This window comes from Saimiri boliviensis, chromosome 14 (genome assembly GCF_048565385.1).
Source record: "Saimiri boliviensis isolate mSaiBol1 chromosome 14, mSaiBol1.pri, whole genome shotgun sequence".
Classification (NCBI taxonomy): Eukaryota; Metazoa; Chordata; class Mammalia; order Primates; family Cebidae; genus Saimiri; species Saimiri boliviensis.
In genome coordinates, this window is record NC_133462.1 from 69,499,366 (window position 1) to 69,511,357 (window position 11,992).

An 11,992-nucleotide genomic window follows, 5' to 3' on the forward strand; every position below is an offset into this window, starting at 1 on the left:
GCCCAACCCTTAAGTACCCTTTATCTTTAATTAATACAATAAATATTTTTACACAATACAGTGAAAAAATACTGTTGGTTCCCCAAAGCTGAAATACTTCTCAGCGCTGTGTTGATATGGTATCATTTCAAATACTATACTGAATAATGTACATTGAAGTATGAAGTATCTTACAATACCAAAGAAACAGAGTCTAGGATTCTGATTATCAATGTTTAGAAGATATATAAGAACAAAGATAAGCATATAAAAATCAAAAACAAAAACAAAAAAAAGTTCTCAATGAATAGCGTATTGGATTTCTAAGGCATTTTAGAATAGAGCAGTGGTTACAGTTGAAGTGTGTCCAATAGGAGGTATTGTGACATTTTCAGCCAAAATTGAAGAATGTATTTGGTGAAGACAGCAAAGATCACTGCAGTTGAAGGAACGAGGCAGAAATGAGAAATCATGCTAGTTAGAATACCCTACCTATCCTCTCAGAACAAGAACAAGGAGAAAGCAGTAGGCTGTTAGAAAGAGCCCAGGGTAGATCCAGGCAAAGTTTCTTCAATTTTATGTTAATCTTTCCTCTCTACCCACTGAGTCCTTCAACTTGGAAGTTAATATGTTAAATGCAGATACCAATGTTTACTTTGTAGCTACTCTGAAGGAATGCATGAGGGGGAATGTGAAATATTCTGAGCTAATAGAAAATGTATATATAATACCAAGTGGAGTTGCTGTTTCAAAGGTTTATAAAGTATCATTACCCATTGGAGCATTTATCTGGTATTTGAGAGCCAGAGTATGAAGTAGTCTAAATAAAATGTCTCATATTTGTGTGTGACGTCAGCTTTTAACGCAAAGATGTATTAATCCTGTTTATGATGATGAAAGATTGAAAATAACTTGAACACTCATTAATTATGTTAGATAAATAATAAAAACACATATAAGGCAGTACTATGCAGACACACTAAAATGTTATAAATTATTACCTATTAATTTTTTTAAATGCCTACAATATATTTCTAGGAAAAGAAGGCTGGATTCAAAGTACTCTGTGTAGTCTTATTTCACTTATACATATATATGTGTATATACATACATATATACATGTGTATATGTATAAAAACACACTTGCACACATAATATATTTAACATAAATATACATTTGTATGTTGCAAAAATGTTAATGGTGGTTATCTCTGGGTGGTGAGATTATGAGTACTTTTTGTGGGATACTGCTTTTTATTTCTATATTTTGATGTTTTAATGCAACCCGACAAAATTAAAATATTAAAACAGAACACTCCAATAGGGACTGTTTGCTCTACTCTCTCAATTACAAAAACATCTTGACTTTATTCTACTTAATCATAATAATTTAGAGGCAATTATCTTTTTTTCTGAAAGCAAAATAATTACTTGCTAAATTATTTATACAGAAAGACAAAGATGAGTAACAAATTGTGTACATTATTTTTAATTAAAAAGAATGTGCAATGCAAAGACACAAATATGTTACAGGATTTTTTTAACTCTTCTTTTGGATTTATAACAATTTTGTGAATTGACGATATTATAAACGTCATCTCCGTTTCTTTGATAGGAAATGAATGTCTAATGTCTAGTGTTTAATTTTGGTAAGTGAAGGGTAGCAGCCTTAGCTGAGGCTGTCCTATTCAGATTTAATTTAACCAAATACAACAAAGTGCTTCTGCTTTTCATGAAAAAGGCCAAGATGGGGACACTTGCACCAAACTGTTGAATAAAGATGCTGTAGTAATTTTTAGAGCTATCTATTTGATTGCTTCAGCTTCAAGGTAGTTCATCACTTCACTATAATTCACCTGACATTGCCTTTTACACCCAATACTACATTTTCCCATCAGTTCGATTAGAAATAGCGATGCCTTTATCAGATTAATCTTTCTTTCCTTTAGCATATCTGAGTTTAGGATAAACAGTGCCTGTACCTAGTGGTTTTTATTAATGCACTAAGATTTTAACCACTGAAAAATACACAGAACTAGCTCTTCAACACACACATACTGTAAAATCTACTGTCTGACTAGGATAACATTACTCCTTTTAGTGTCTTTAATTTGTCTTTTTAAGTGGTCACTATTTGTAACCTTCACTAGTTTCCCAAAAACAGTTTGGTCTAAATCAGAATGTGCTACGTCCTGTCAGAGTGCTTTGCCATCCTTTTAGCTTCAATTGTCTTTCCAGGCAGAGTCTCTTTAAACATTGTTGTGGAGAAAAGTTAGCAAGATAAGGTTAAAATCCTTGGTTGTAATTTTATGAATTAGATACTGTACTCAATCCAGTCAGGCATCCGTGTGAGTTTTCTTGCATTACGTGCTTCTCAGCTTCCTCCAGTTCTTTGCAAATGGGCTTTGGTCCAGGCTGTCTTTCTGCTAAAAAGTGGCTCAATTCTGAGGGCCAGTGAGGTGAGTTTCAATTAAACTATTTGTTAGGTTTGAAAAGCAGTGTGCTTTTTCTCCTTTCCCATAGGAATTTGGCATATGAACAACTCAGCTTAAAAAAGAAAAAAAGAAAAGAAAATGAAAAATAAGTATAGTTAGCACCTGGACTGGGAAGGGGGTTAAATGCCATTGTCTTTTTCCAGAGGGTGTAAGACCTTAGCAACTGCATAAGGAAACAAAAATTTCTATGAGGGGAGAGTAATAGTTAAGCATGTAAGTTAATGTGTGCCTGTTAGGAGTTAAAATTTAGTTTAATAAGAAAAAACATTAAATGTCATCTTTCAGTTTGGCATCATGTGAACTTTTAACCCTTTTAAGTTTTGGCATAGTAAATTGGCAAAGAGAAAAAAAATAAAGATATCTTTAGTATCTTTCTCTCAGTTCAATTGTCTTTGACTAAAAATGTTATAACCACCCCACCTACCTGTCTGGAGGTGTTTTGCTGTGGTTTTTCCATAATGGAGGCAGATTTGCTAGCTATTCCCTGTGTCTAGTGGCACACATAATTAAGACTGGCTTTTTTTTGTTTATTTTGTTTTTGTTTTTGTTTGTGTTTGTGTTTTTTTCAGAGACAGGGTCTCACTCTGTTGCCCAGGCTGGAATGCAGTGGTGTGATCATAGCTACTGCAACCTTGAACTCTTGGGTTCAAGTGATCCACATGCCTCAGCCTTTTGAGTAGTTGGAACTACAGGTACACACCCCCCATGCCCGGTTAGTTTTTAAATTTTTTGTAGAAATGGGATCTTGCTATGTTTCCCAGATGAGATCATGGTTGGTTGTTCATGAAGATCTGCAGTAGTGTAGATGCAGAACAGAGAACAGGGCTAAAAATGAGTCAAGTCCAGGGCTGTGACCTCCTGACACTAACTAAACAAAAGCTAAGAGAGGAAGACTTAGAGAATTAAGGAATTCATGTCTCTGGGGTTCCTTTTTTTCTTCTTTCATTTTACCATTTTGTTTTTAGAAAACAGAAGATGAAATATAAAACTGAGATTAAGGTGTGAAGTGAGTGTGAATAGAAGACCCCATTGCCTGGAGTCCTGGATTCTTCCATGCTGATGAGTGACCTTGATTCCCTTCATCTCTGTAGTTTTTCTCTCTATGTGTCAGAAGAAACTGAAACCATCTGCCTTTTAAAACTCAACAGCTCTAAAAGGAAAACACAGATGAAGATCCTGTAGAAAATATACGTGCTATGATTCAGTAAACTATAAAATTCTGTAGCTCTATTCATGAATTAATTACTCTCTCTCTCTCTCTCTCTCTCTCTCTGTGTGTGTGTGTGTGTGTGTGTGTGTGTGTGTGTGTGTGTTGGAAATCTCTTTAGATTTTCAACCTTTTCAAACAAATACTTATACTTGAGTCTTTTACCTCTGAGAATGTCTATCACAATCACAGCCCCTGGTGACCAACAGTGCCCTAAATGTTTCCACTCAAGTACCCATATTCTGACCCCATCACCCAGGTCACAAATGATGAGACCAGCGCTGGGTACCCAAATTAAGGGCAACTAACATGTAAGTAGGATGATGAATGGTTAAATTGTGTAAAATAGTTCAGCATAAAAGCTCTGCCCTGAGGGACATAATGACTCATTAGACCAATTAGAACCCCCTCAGACTATTGAACTTGTGACACACAGATGCAACAGACACAGACTAGTGAGTGTGGGAGCAGAAACACAGGCACTCTCAAATGGAGAAGACATTTCCAAGTCTCTGCTGCCAAGGGAGCAAAGAGGTCATCTAGTTGTCAGGACTGTGTCAGACCCTGCATGACTCTGAACTGTAGCTGGTTTCCAAAAAGCTGGGCTTTCGTGAGGTTCCTGTTTTTTATGCAATGCTTAGATTTTCCTGGAATCCTTGGAAGTTAATTCAACATTTGAGACTCCTATATCCTTTTATCCCATCCCATGTGTAGCCTTACACTAAAACTTCCTGCTAGAGGTAGCCTAAGGGAATGTTTGTTTCCTGCACCTGAAGAGAATAACACTAAACTTACTGCATATGATTTTAGGGGTTGGATCCAATTATAGAACACAGGGACGGGAAATGTGATTCATTGATCATAAAAGCTTTAATTTAAAACTGATGGTCAGCGAAATCCAGACTCTGGGAAATGCTATAGGCCAAATGACCTGTTTCTTCAACACATACATTACAAAACTGAGGGCGGAGAAAAGAACCTATTAAAAAGACATTGTCAATCTCTGTGTGTGTGTACAGTTTTGGGCTCCTGATTTAAGTAAACAAATTGTAAAAGAAAAGATCTTTTGAAACCATTAGAAGTTTCAACACTGATTGAATATTGGTGGTATAAAAGGATTACTGGGTTGTTGTTGGTTTTTTTTTTAGGTGTCATATGGTATTGTTTTGGTTTACAAAGTTGTAGAGATGTTGAAATATTTACAGATTCGATGATATAATGTCTGGGATTTAATCTGAAAGTCAAAGAAGTGAGTGGAAATACATATACTCCCCATCTTATAATGGGGTTATGTCCCAATAAATCCATTGTAAATTGGAAATATCATAAGTTGAAAATAGTATAAGTTAAAAATGCATTTAGTACAACTAACTTACCAAACAGCTTAGCTTAGCTTCAACTACCTTAAATATGCTCAGAACACATACATTAGCCTAGAGTTGGGCAAAGTCATCTAACACAAAGCCTGTTTTATAATAGAGTGTTGAAAATCCCATGTAATTTATTGAATACTGTGCTAAAAGTGAAAAACATGCATGCATACTTAAAGTATGGTTTCTACTGAATTCATTGTAAACCAGAAAGTATCTGAAATACTTCCCTTTTTTGTTTTTTCTGCGATAGAGTCTTACTCTGTCACCCAGACTGGAGTGCATTGGCATGATCTCAGCTCACTGCAACCTCTACCTCCCAGGCTCAAGCAATCCTCCCACCTCAGCCTCCCAAGTAGCTGGGACCACAGGCATGCACCACCATGCCTGGCTGAAATTTTTGTGCTTTTGATAGACACAGTGTTTTACTGTGTTGCCCAGGCTGGTCTTGAACTCCTGAGCTCAAGCGATCTGCCTGCCTCAGCCTCCCAAAGTACTGGGATTACAGGCTTGAACCACTGAACCCAGCCTTGAGATGAGTTTCAATTAATTTAGAAGTTTATTTGGCCAAGGTTAAGGACATGCCCTTAACACTGGACCTGTCAGCACAGATCCTGACAGCATGTGCCCAAAATGGTCAAGATACAGCTTGGTTTTATACATTTTAAAGAGACTTAAGACATCAAGAAATACATATAAGACATACAGTAGTCCAGTCTGGAAAGGCAGGACGACTCAAACTTGAAATGTGAGGGTAGGAGGTGGGAGATTTGAGGGATGCTTCCAGGTCATAGGTGGATTCAGGGATTTTCCAACTGGCAATTGGTTCAAAGAATGTAACTGAAGATCTGGAATCCACAGAAGATAGTGTCTGGGTTAAAATAAGGGAGGGGACTAAGGTTGTCATTATGCAGATGAAGCCTCTAGGTGGCAGACTTCAGAGAGCATAGATTGTAAATGTTTCTTATCTAACTTTAAAAAGTATCAGACTCAGTAAATTATCTCCTGGATCAGCGAAAAGACCTGAAAAAAAAATTCTCTGCAGAATGTAGATTTTCCCCATAAGAGATAGCTTGGCAGGGCCATTTCAAAGTACGTCAAAAAATATATATTTGAGGGTAAAATACCTCAATTTCTTTAAAGGCCTGATATTTGTCATATGATGCTATACTACAGTCAGGCTGGAACTCGGTGTCTTATTGCTACAAAAAGTCTTAAGATCTCTGTTTTAATGTTAATACTGGTCAGTGGTGCCTGGATTTCAAAGGGAGAAGGGTATAATGAAGCATGTCCAACTCTCTGTGCCCCATCCCCACTCCCATATCCCATCATGGCCTGAACTGGTTTTTCCAGTTAACTTTGAAATATACTTGGCCAAGAGGAGGGGTCTATTTAGATGTTTGGGAGGTGCTTAGAATTTTATTTTTAGTTTACAGCATATTGCTTTAGGAACACTCTTACACTGTTGGTGGGAGTGTAAATTAGTTAAACCATTGTGGAAGACAGTGTGGCAATTTCTCAAGGATCTAGAAATAGAAATTCCATTTGACCCAGCAATCCCATTACTGGATATATACCCACAGGACTATAAATCATTCTATTATAAAGACACATACACATGTATGTTCATTGCAGCCCTATGTACAATAGCAAAGACCTGGAACCAACCCAAATGCCCATCAATGATAGACTGGACAAAAAAAATGTGGCACATATACACTATGGAATACTATGCAGCCATGAAAAATGATGAGTTCCTGTCCTTTATAGGGACTTGGATTAATCCGGAAACCATCATTCTCAGCAAACTGACACAAGAACAGAAAACCAAACACCACATGTTCTCACTCATAGGCAAGTGTTGAACAATGAGAACACGTGAACTCAAGGACAGGAGCATCACACACTGGGGGCAGTGAGGGGTGGCTAGGGGAGGGACAGTGGGGGGTGGGGAGGGATAACATGGGGGGAAATGCTGGCTATAGATGAAGGGGGAATAGAGGCAGCAAACCACCTGGTTATGCAACAACCCTGCATGACCCGCACATGTACCCCAGAACCTAAAGTAAAATAATAAACAAAAGAATTTTATGTTTAGTTTACAGCATATTGCTTTTGCACTATCATAAAGTAAAAAAATCATGAGTCTGCCATCAAAAATAGAGGACCATCTGTATATATAAAGAAAGCTTAATGAAGAATTGGTTATTGTTAAATCTGATTGGCTATATGAAGATTTATCATACAATTTTGTATACTTTTGTAAGATTTTGGTTGTTTCTAAACTTTTAATAAAATAAATAATTGATAATCTTCATTGGATCATGAAGCCATTTTCTCCCATAGGTTTGTATAAATGGCGACCATGGCCCCAAACCGAACCTGGATATGAATAGCCTTCATTGATTTCATAGACACTGACCTCTGTTCTTCCAGAGAAGGTGGTACTCAGGTCAAAACTTCTATGCATTCTCTTGTTCAGAATGTGAGTTTGATTTGCTCATGAGACTCAAGTTTCTGAATGCTTAAGTCTCTTTATAACTAATGTATGTAAGTAATATCATTGTTCATAACCACTATCTACCTCTCCCTCTGGGCACACATAAGTTTATGATAACTATAGACGTGTCCAGATGGGTCAAAACTGCCTTCGCATTAAGATGAGAGAAAACCAAGATGAAATCTTATTAGAAAATATAATTGGGGAAAGCAGTTAGTCTGTTTCTTCTGGAAAACTACTAGCCTACATCAACCTATATACTATTTATTTTCTGTATTCTCAATCTGAGCCATTTAAAATTAATGAGATCTTATTGAGGGAATGTTTTCTCTTTCCGGGTCCACAAGGGGGCGCAGTTTTAAGGGCAAGAACTTCCCAGCGCCATGCTCCTCTCCCATCTCTCTCCATCCAGGAGATTTAACGGTTTGTGTTTGAACTTCGTGGGCACAGGAAGAAACTGAGTCAGTCACTCCAGTGGAAGTTCTAAGGAACTCCTTTCATTGGCCAGGGGTCTTAGAGAAGGTGGGGGTTCCTCCCGGGTTAAAAGCCCCCTTCTTCCACACCCCTTTGGACTCCATGTTTGGGTCCCCTTCCATCAACACCCTCTTTGTGGAAGCCATCTTTCTCTCTCCTGGATTTCCCATCTGGGGTCCCCTTCCACACTCTCTCGTGGAAGCCTGTCTTCCCCTCCTAAACTCCATCTCTCTATTCCCTTTCACTCAGTGAGGAAGCTGCCTTCCTCTGCTGGATTCCATCTTTCTGTATTCTCTCAGTGTGAGGGTTAGTTGTTTCTTTCTCTCTCCTTCTCCTGTTTCTCTCTATCTAAATAAATCACTTTCTGTAAACACTTTTGAGTCCGGCATTTACTGTGCACTGTACCGTGGTCCCCTCTCTCAATCTTGAGAGGGCAGGAGACCAAGAACCTGGGGAGCTGAGGGCACCCTGAACCCCTGAACCCCAATATAACATTATGTTTGACCAAAACTGGTTATACCTTGATCTTATTCTCCGGACTTGATTCTGAATGAATACTGACCACTAAAAACACTAAGAGCACCACTGTGGATGCTTAAAGGCATATACCTTGAGAGTCTTCAGAATTAGATGCTTCAGTTCTCCTGAAATCAAAAGTCACAGCAGTTTTGCTGTGGTTAATCAAGTAATACCTTTCTTCTCCACTACTCTAATTTCTTTGAGGGCAAATATTGTCTTTCTTGAAAAATGCCCTATACCCAACATCTAACAGAGTACCTGGCACAAAGTGAAATCCATTGGATGTGGTAATGATAAATAAAGAAGTTCAAAAAATGTTTCAATAGAAGCTATAAAATAGCAAATAAGCGAAGTCATTCCCATAAAATATCATTTTTCATTTGAATTCATGCATTGTGACCTGTTATTTTTAATTAGTCTCACTAATTTACAGTTCTCTATGATTTCGATGTAGACGGTGACGTACACTAAGTGGGTTGATCCTGAGATCAAGCTGTGATTGCTGCTTGGGTAAAGTGTTCCTTTTGTGAAATAAATCATCTTTCATATCTGAAAACTTTAGTATAATTGGTTATTTGTCCAATATATTGTTGTGATTGTCAACTCAAGATTGTATTCTCATCTGGCGATGTCATGAATCTTGTTATTTTATCTCCCTTTTTGCTCTGGGTTTTCACATTTATGGCCTACCTATTACAGCCGTGTGGCATCCAGTTCTGTGCTAATGTCATCTTATGTACTTTTTTAAAACCTCGACTCTTCTTTTAACTTTGCGCTGATTTTCTCTTCCATTTTAAGCTGGCTCAAAGCCTTTGAGGAACAGGTGGAACAATAATTTACTAAATTAGATGAACTTATTTGAGGTGATGATGATGCCTGGAAAGGGGCGGTATTGCTGGATCAGAATTCACCTTGTCCGAGTTACAGATTTTAATAAACCAAAGGATGCATTTTTATTGCGAATCGAGTGAATGACTGAACGAATTGCTGGGGAATGCTGTTTGGCTTGTTCTCTTTTTCATGAATTAAATTCTACTTAGCTACTGTCTCTGAGCTTGTTTAAAACCACAATTCATCACATCTTTCGTGTTACATCTTCAGCTATCTTGCTTCAACTATTAGTAGGAGTTTACTGATACCAATGACAAATGTCGAATTAGAGTAATGGCATCAGTTTGGACTGACATGAGAATAGCTGTTTAATGGCCAAGCACACATACGTTCATGACTCTCATTTTGTAATTCAAAGCTTTTTCCTGTGGGAATGGAGAGAAATCCAACCTGATCTGGGGCTTGGACTTTGCCTGTTCCTTTTGAGGCTGTGTCCCCAGCAGGCTCCCTCACAGGGCACAGTAGGGGACTGCTAAGCACTCTTCCATTTCTAAATATTTCAACTCATTAATGCGGGAATCACCTTGCTGCTGGTGCTGGCAGATACAGTCACTTACCAATACACTGAGTTGAGTTTATAGTTCTCAGCTTCATAGTCATGATCATGGGATGCAATGAGGCAGTTCATTAGCACACTGTGACTTTAAGCAATCCTTGCCACCAAGTGACATGTCTGTTCATTAAAGAATTTTTATATTAAGAAATGACAAAACTGCACATACTCATCAGAATAAATCACTTAAGCAGGTAAAGGGGAAACAAAGTGTGTGTTTAATGTGAAGTTGAGAAGTTAATTTGTCACTTTGTCAGGGGGATTATAAGACCATACAAATTGCAAGTGAAACCCAAGCTCTATGAAATCAAATAATGATTATTTACTGGACTTGAATTGTTCTATAGTTAACTTATTTTCCAGCTTGAAATTAGTCTGTGCCGTTTAATATATTTTCAAGGCATTTATATTTCATTCCAAACCACCTAATAGAAATAGTTTTCATAACCCTCTCCATGTGGAAATAATCCATTTGAATAAAGGAAACCTAAAAACTAAGTTTTTTTTTTTTTTTAAAAAAAAGACAAGCTCTTTATTCAAACTATTAACATCACTGACCAGGAGAAGAGAAAACACACAAAATCATTTTGTCATTTTTGAAGCGTGAGTAATTTGCTCCTTCACTTCTCAACAAGGATTCAATGCAGAATCTTTCATTTGTGAACATTACTGTATGAAAAGTAATATGAACAGAGAATTTTTTAAGTAAATAGAAATCACTAGAATGTGAAGAGTAATTAAAACTGAAAAAATGGTTACTTAGCATGTTTTTTTGTTTTTTAAGTTTGCTGTCTGCCTGAAAGTTCAGAAAATAGGATGGGAGTTGGATGGAAATAGTTAAGACAAATTTCTTAGAGAAGGCAAATGTTAAGTCCTTAATAGTTAGGATCTTGAGTTGATTGAATTGAAAATACAAGTGAGAGAGGTTATCTGACCAAAAAAATTACATAAGCAAAAACACAGAAACAAAAATGATCAAGATATGTGCATAAGGAAGTTTTTAAGTCTTAATTGGACACTTAGCAAAAAAAAGAGATTAAAGTAGTTTGACTTGAAGTAAGCTTCAAGAGAGTTACATTAGAACAAATATTCATTTGATATCAAGGTAAACCAGCTCTAGCAAACTATTAGTTTTTCATTCACTCATTCACTCAATGGCCTCAACATATCCAAATATTTAAAAATATTTATAATACTAAGAATCTTTCTATTTTTATTTTTACCATTGTAGAGACATAAACAAAAGAACACTTCCACACTATTTATTACCCACTATTTATTCAAAAATCAGTAACATTCAACAGTCAAACGTTGGTTGCATGATGTGGTTCATTAATATTCTGACTGATATTTCTAAAACCATGTGAAGTTTTTATTATCCCTATACTCAGATGAGGAAATTAAGGCAGGCTATGTAACTCCACCAATGCCAAAAGGTAAAGAGCAAAATTTGGATCAGAGGATTGGACCAGGTCAAGCGTAAGCCTTGAGCTCAGGCAGGCTTTTGCCTGTTGCAGTAGAATGTCACTCCTGATCTGATTGTTTACAGGACTCCAAAGGCCGTGCTGTCTCCTTGGCACGAGATGGCATTCTGGAAACCAAGAGTAAGCCAGTTTACTCCTTTCTTTTAGTGAATAATTTCACCTTTGGCTAGAATCAGGGTGGTGATTATCTTTTCTGCTGTACTTTTTAAGGTCCACCAATGACAATCCATTTCTTTGTGCCATTGTTATGAAGAAAGAAAGTAATTTTTTTTTGTTATTGTTATAGTGAATGCAATTCAGAGCATTACAGTCACGTGATTCTTATGAGGCCAAGTAAAAGAAGGAGAGCAAGAAAGGGAACACGAAATCTTACTTTGGGGTGGAGAAAACAGTTATTTCAAATAGTATTTAACTTTGTAGGTAAAATGCACACATACTACTATAAATGTAAAGTGTAATTAAAACCCTTGAAATAACTCAGCAAATAGTACACAGAGAAATTCTGTTTCCACCTTATAAC

General features: G+C 36.9%; 1 protein-coding gene across 1 annotated transcript in view; it reads left to right on the forward strand.

Moving 5' to 3' along the window:
* Positions 1-6,957, forward strand: part of SPATA17 (spermatogenesis associated 17) — a 207,039-nt gene extending 200,082 nt beyond the window's left edge. The window contains exon 11 of the mRNA XM_003930345.4: positions 3,440-6,957. The gene's annotated coding sequence lies outside the window, so the exon portion shown is untranslated. The remainder of the gene's footprint in view (positions 1-3,439) is intronic.
* Positions 6,958-11,992: the final 5,035 nt, after the last annotated feature.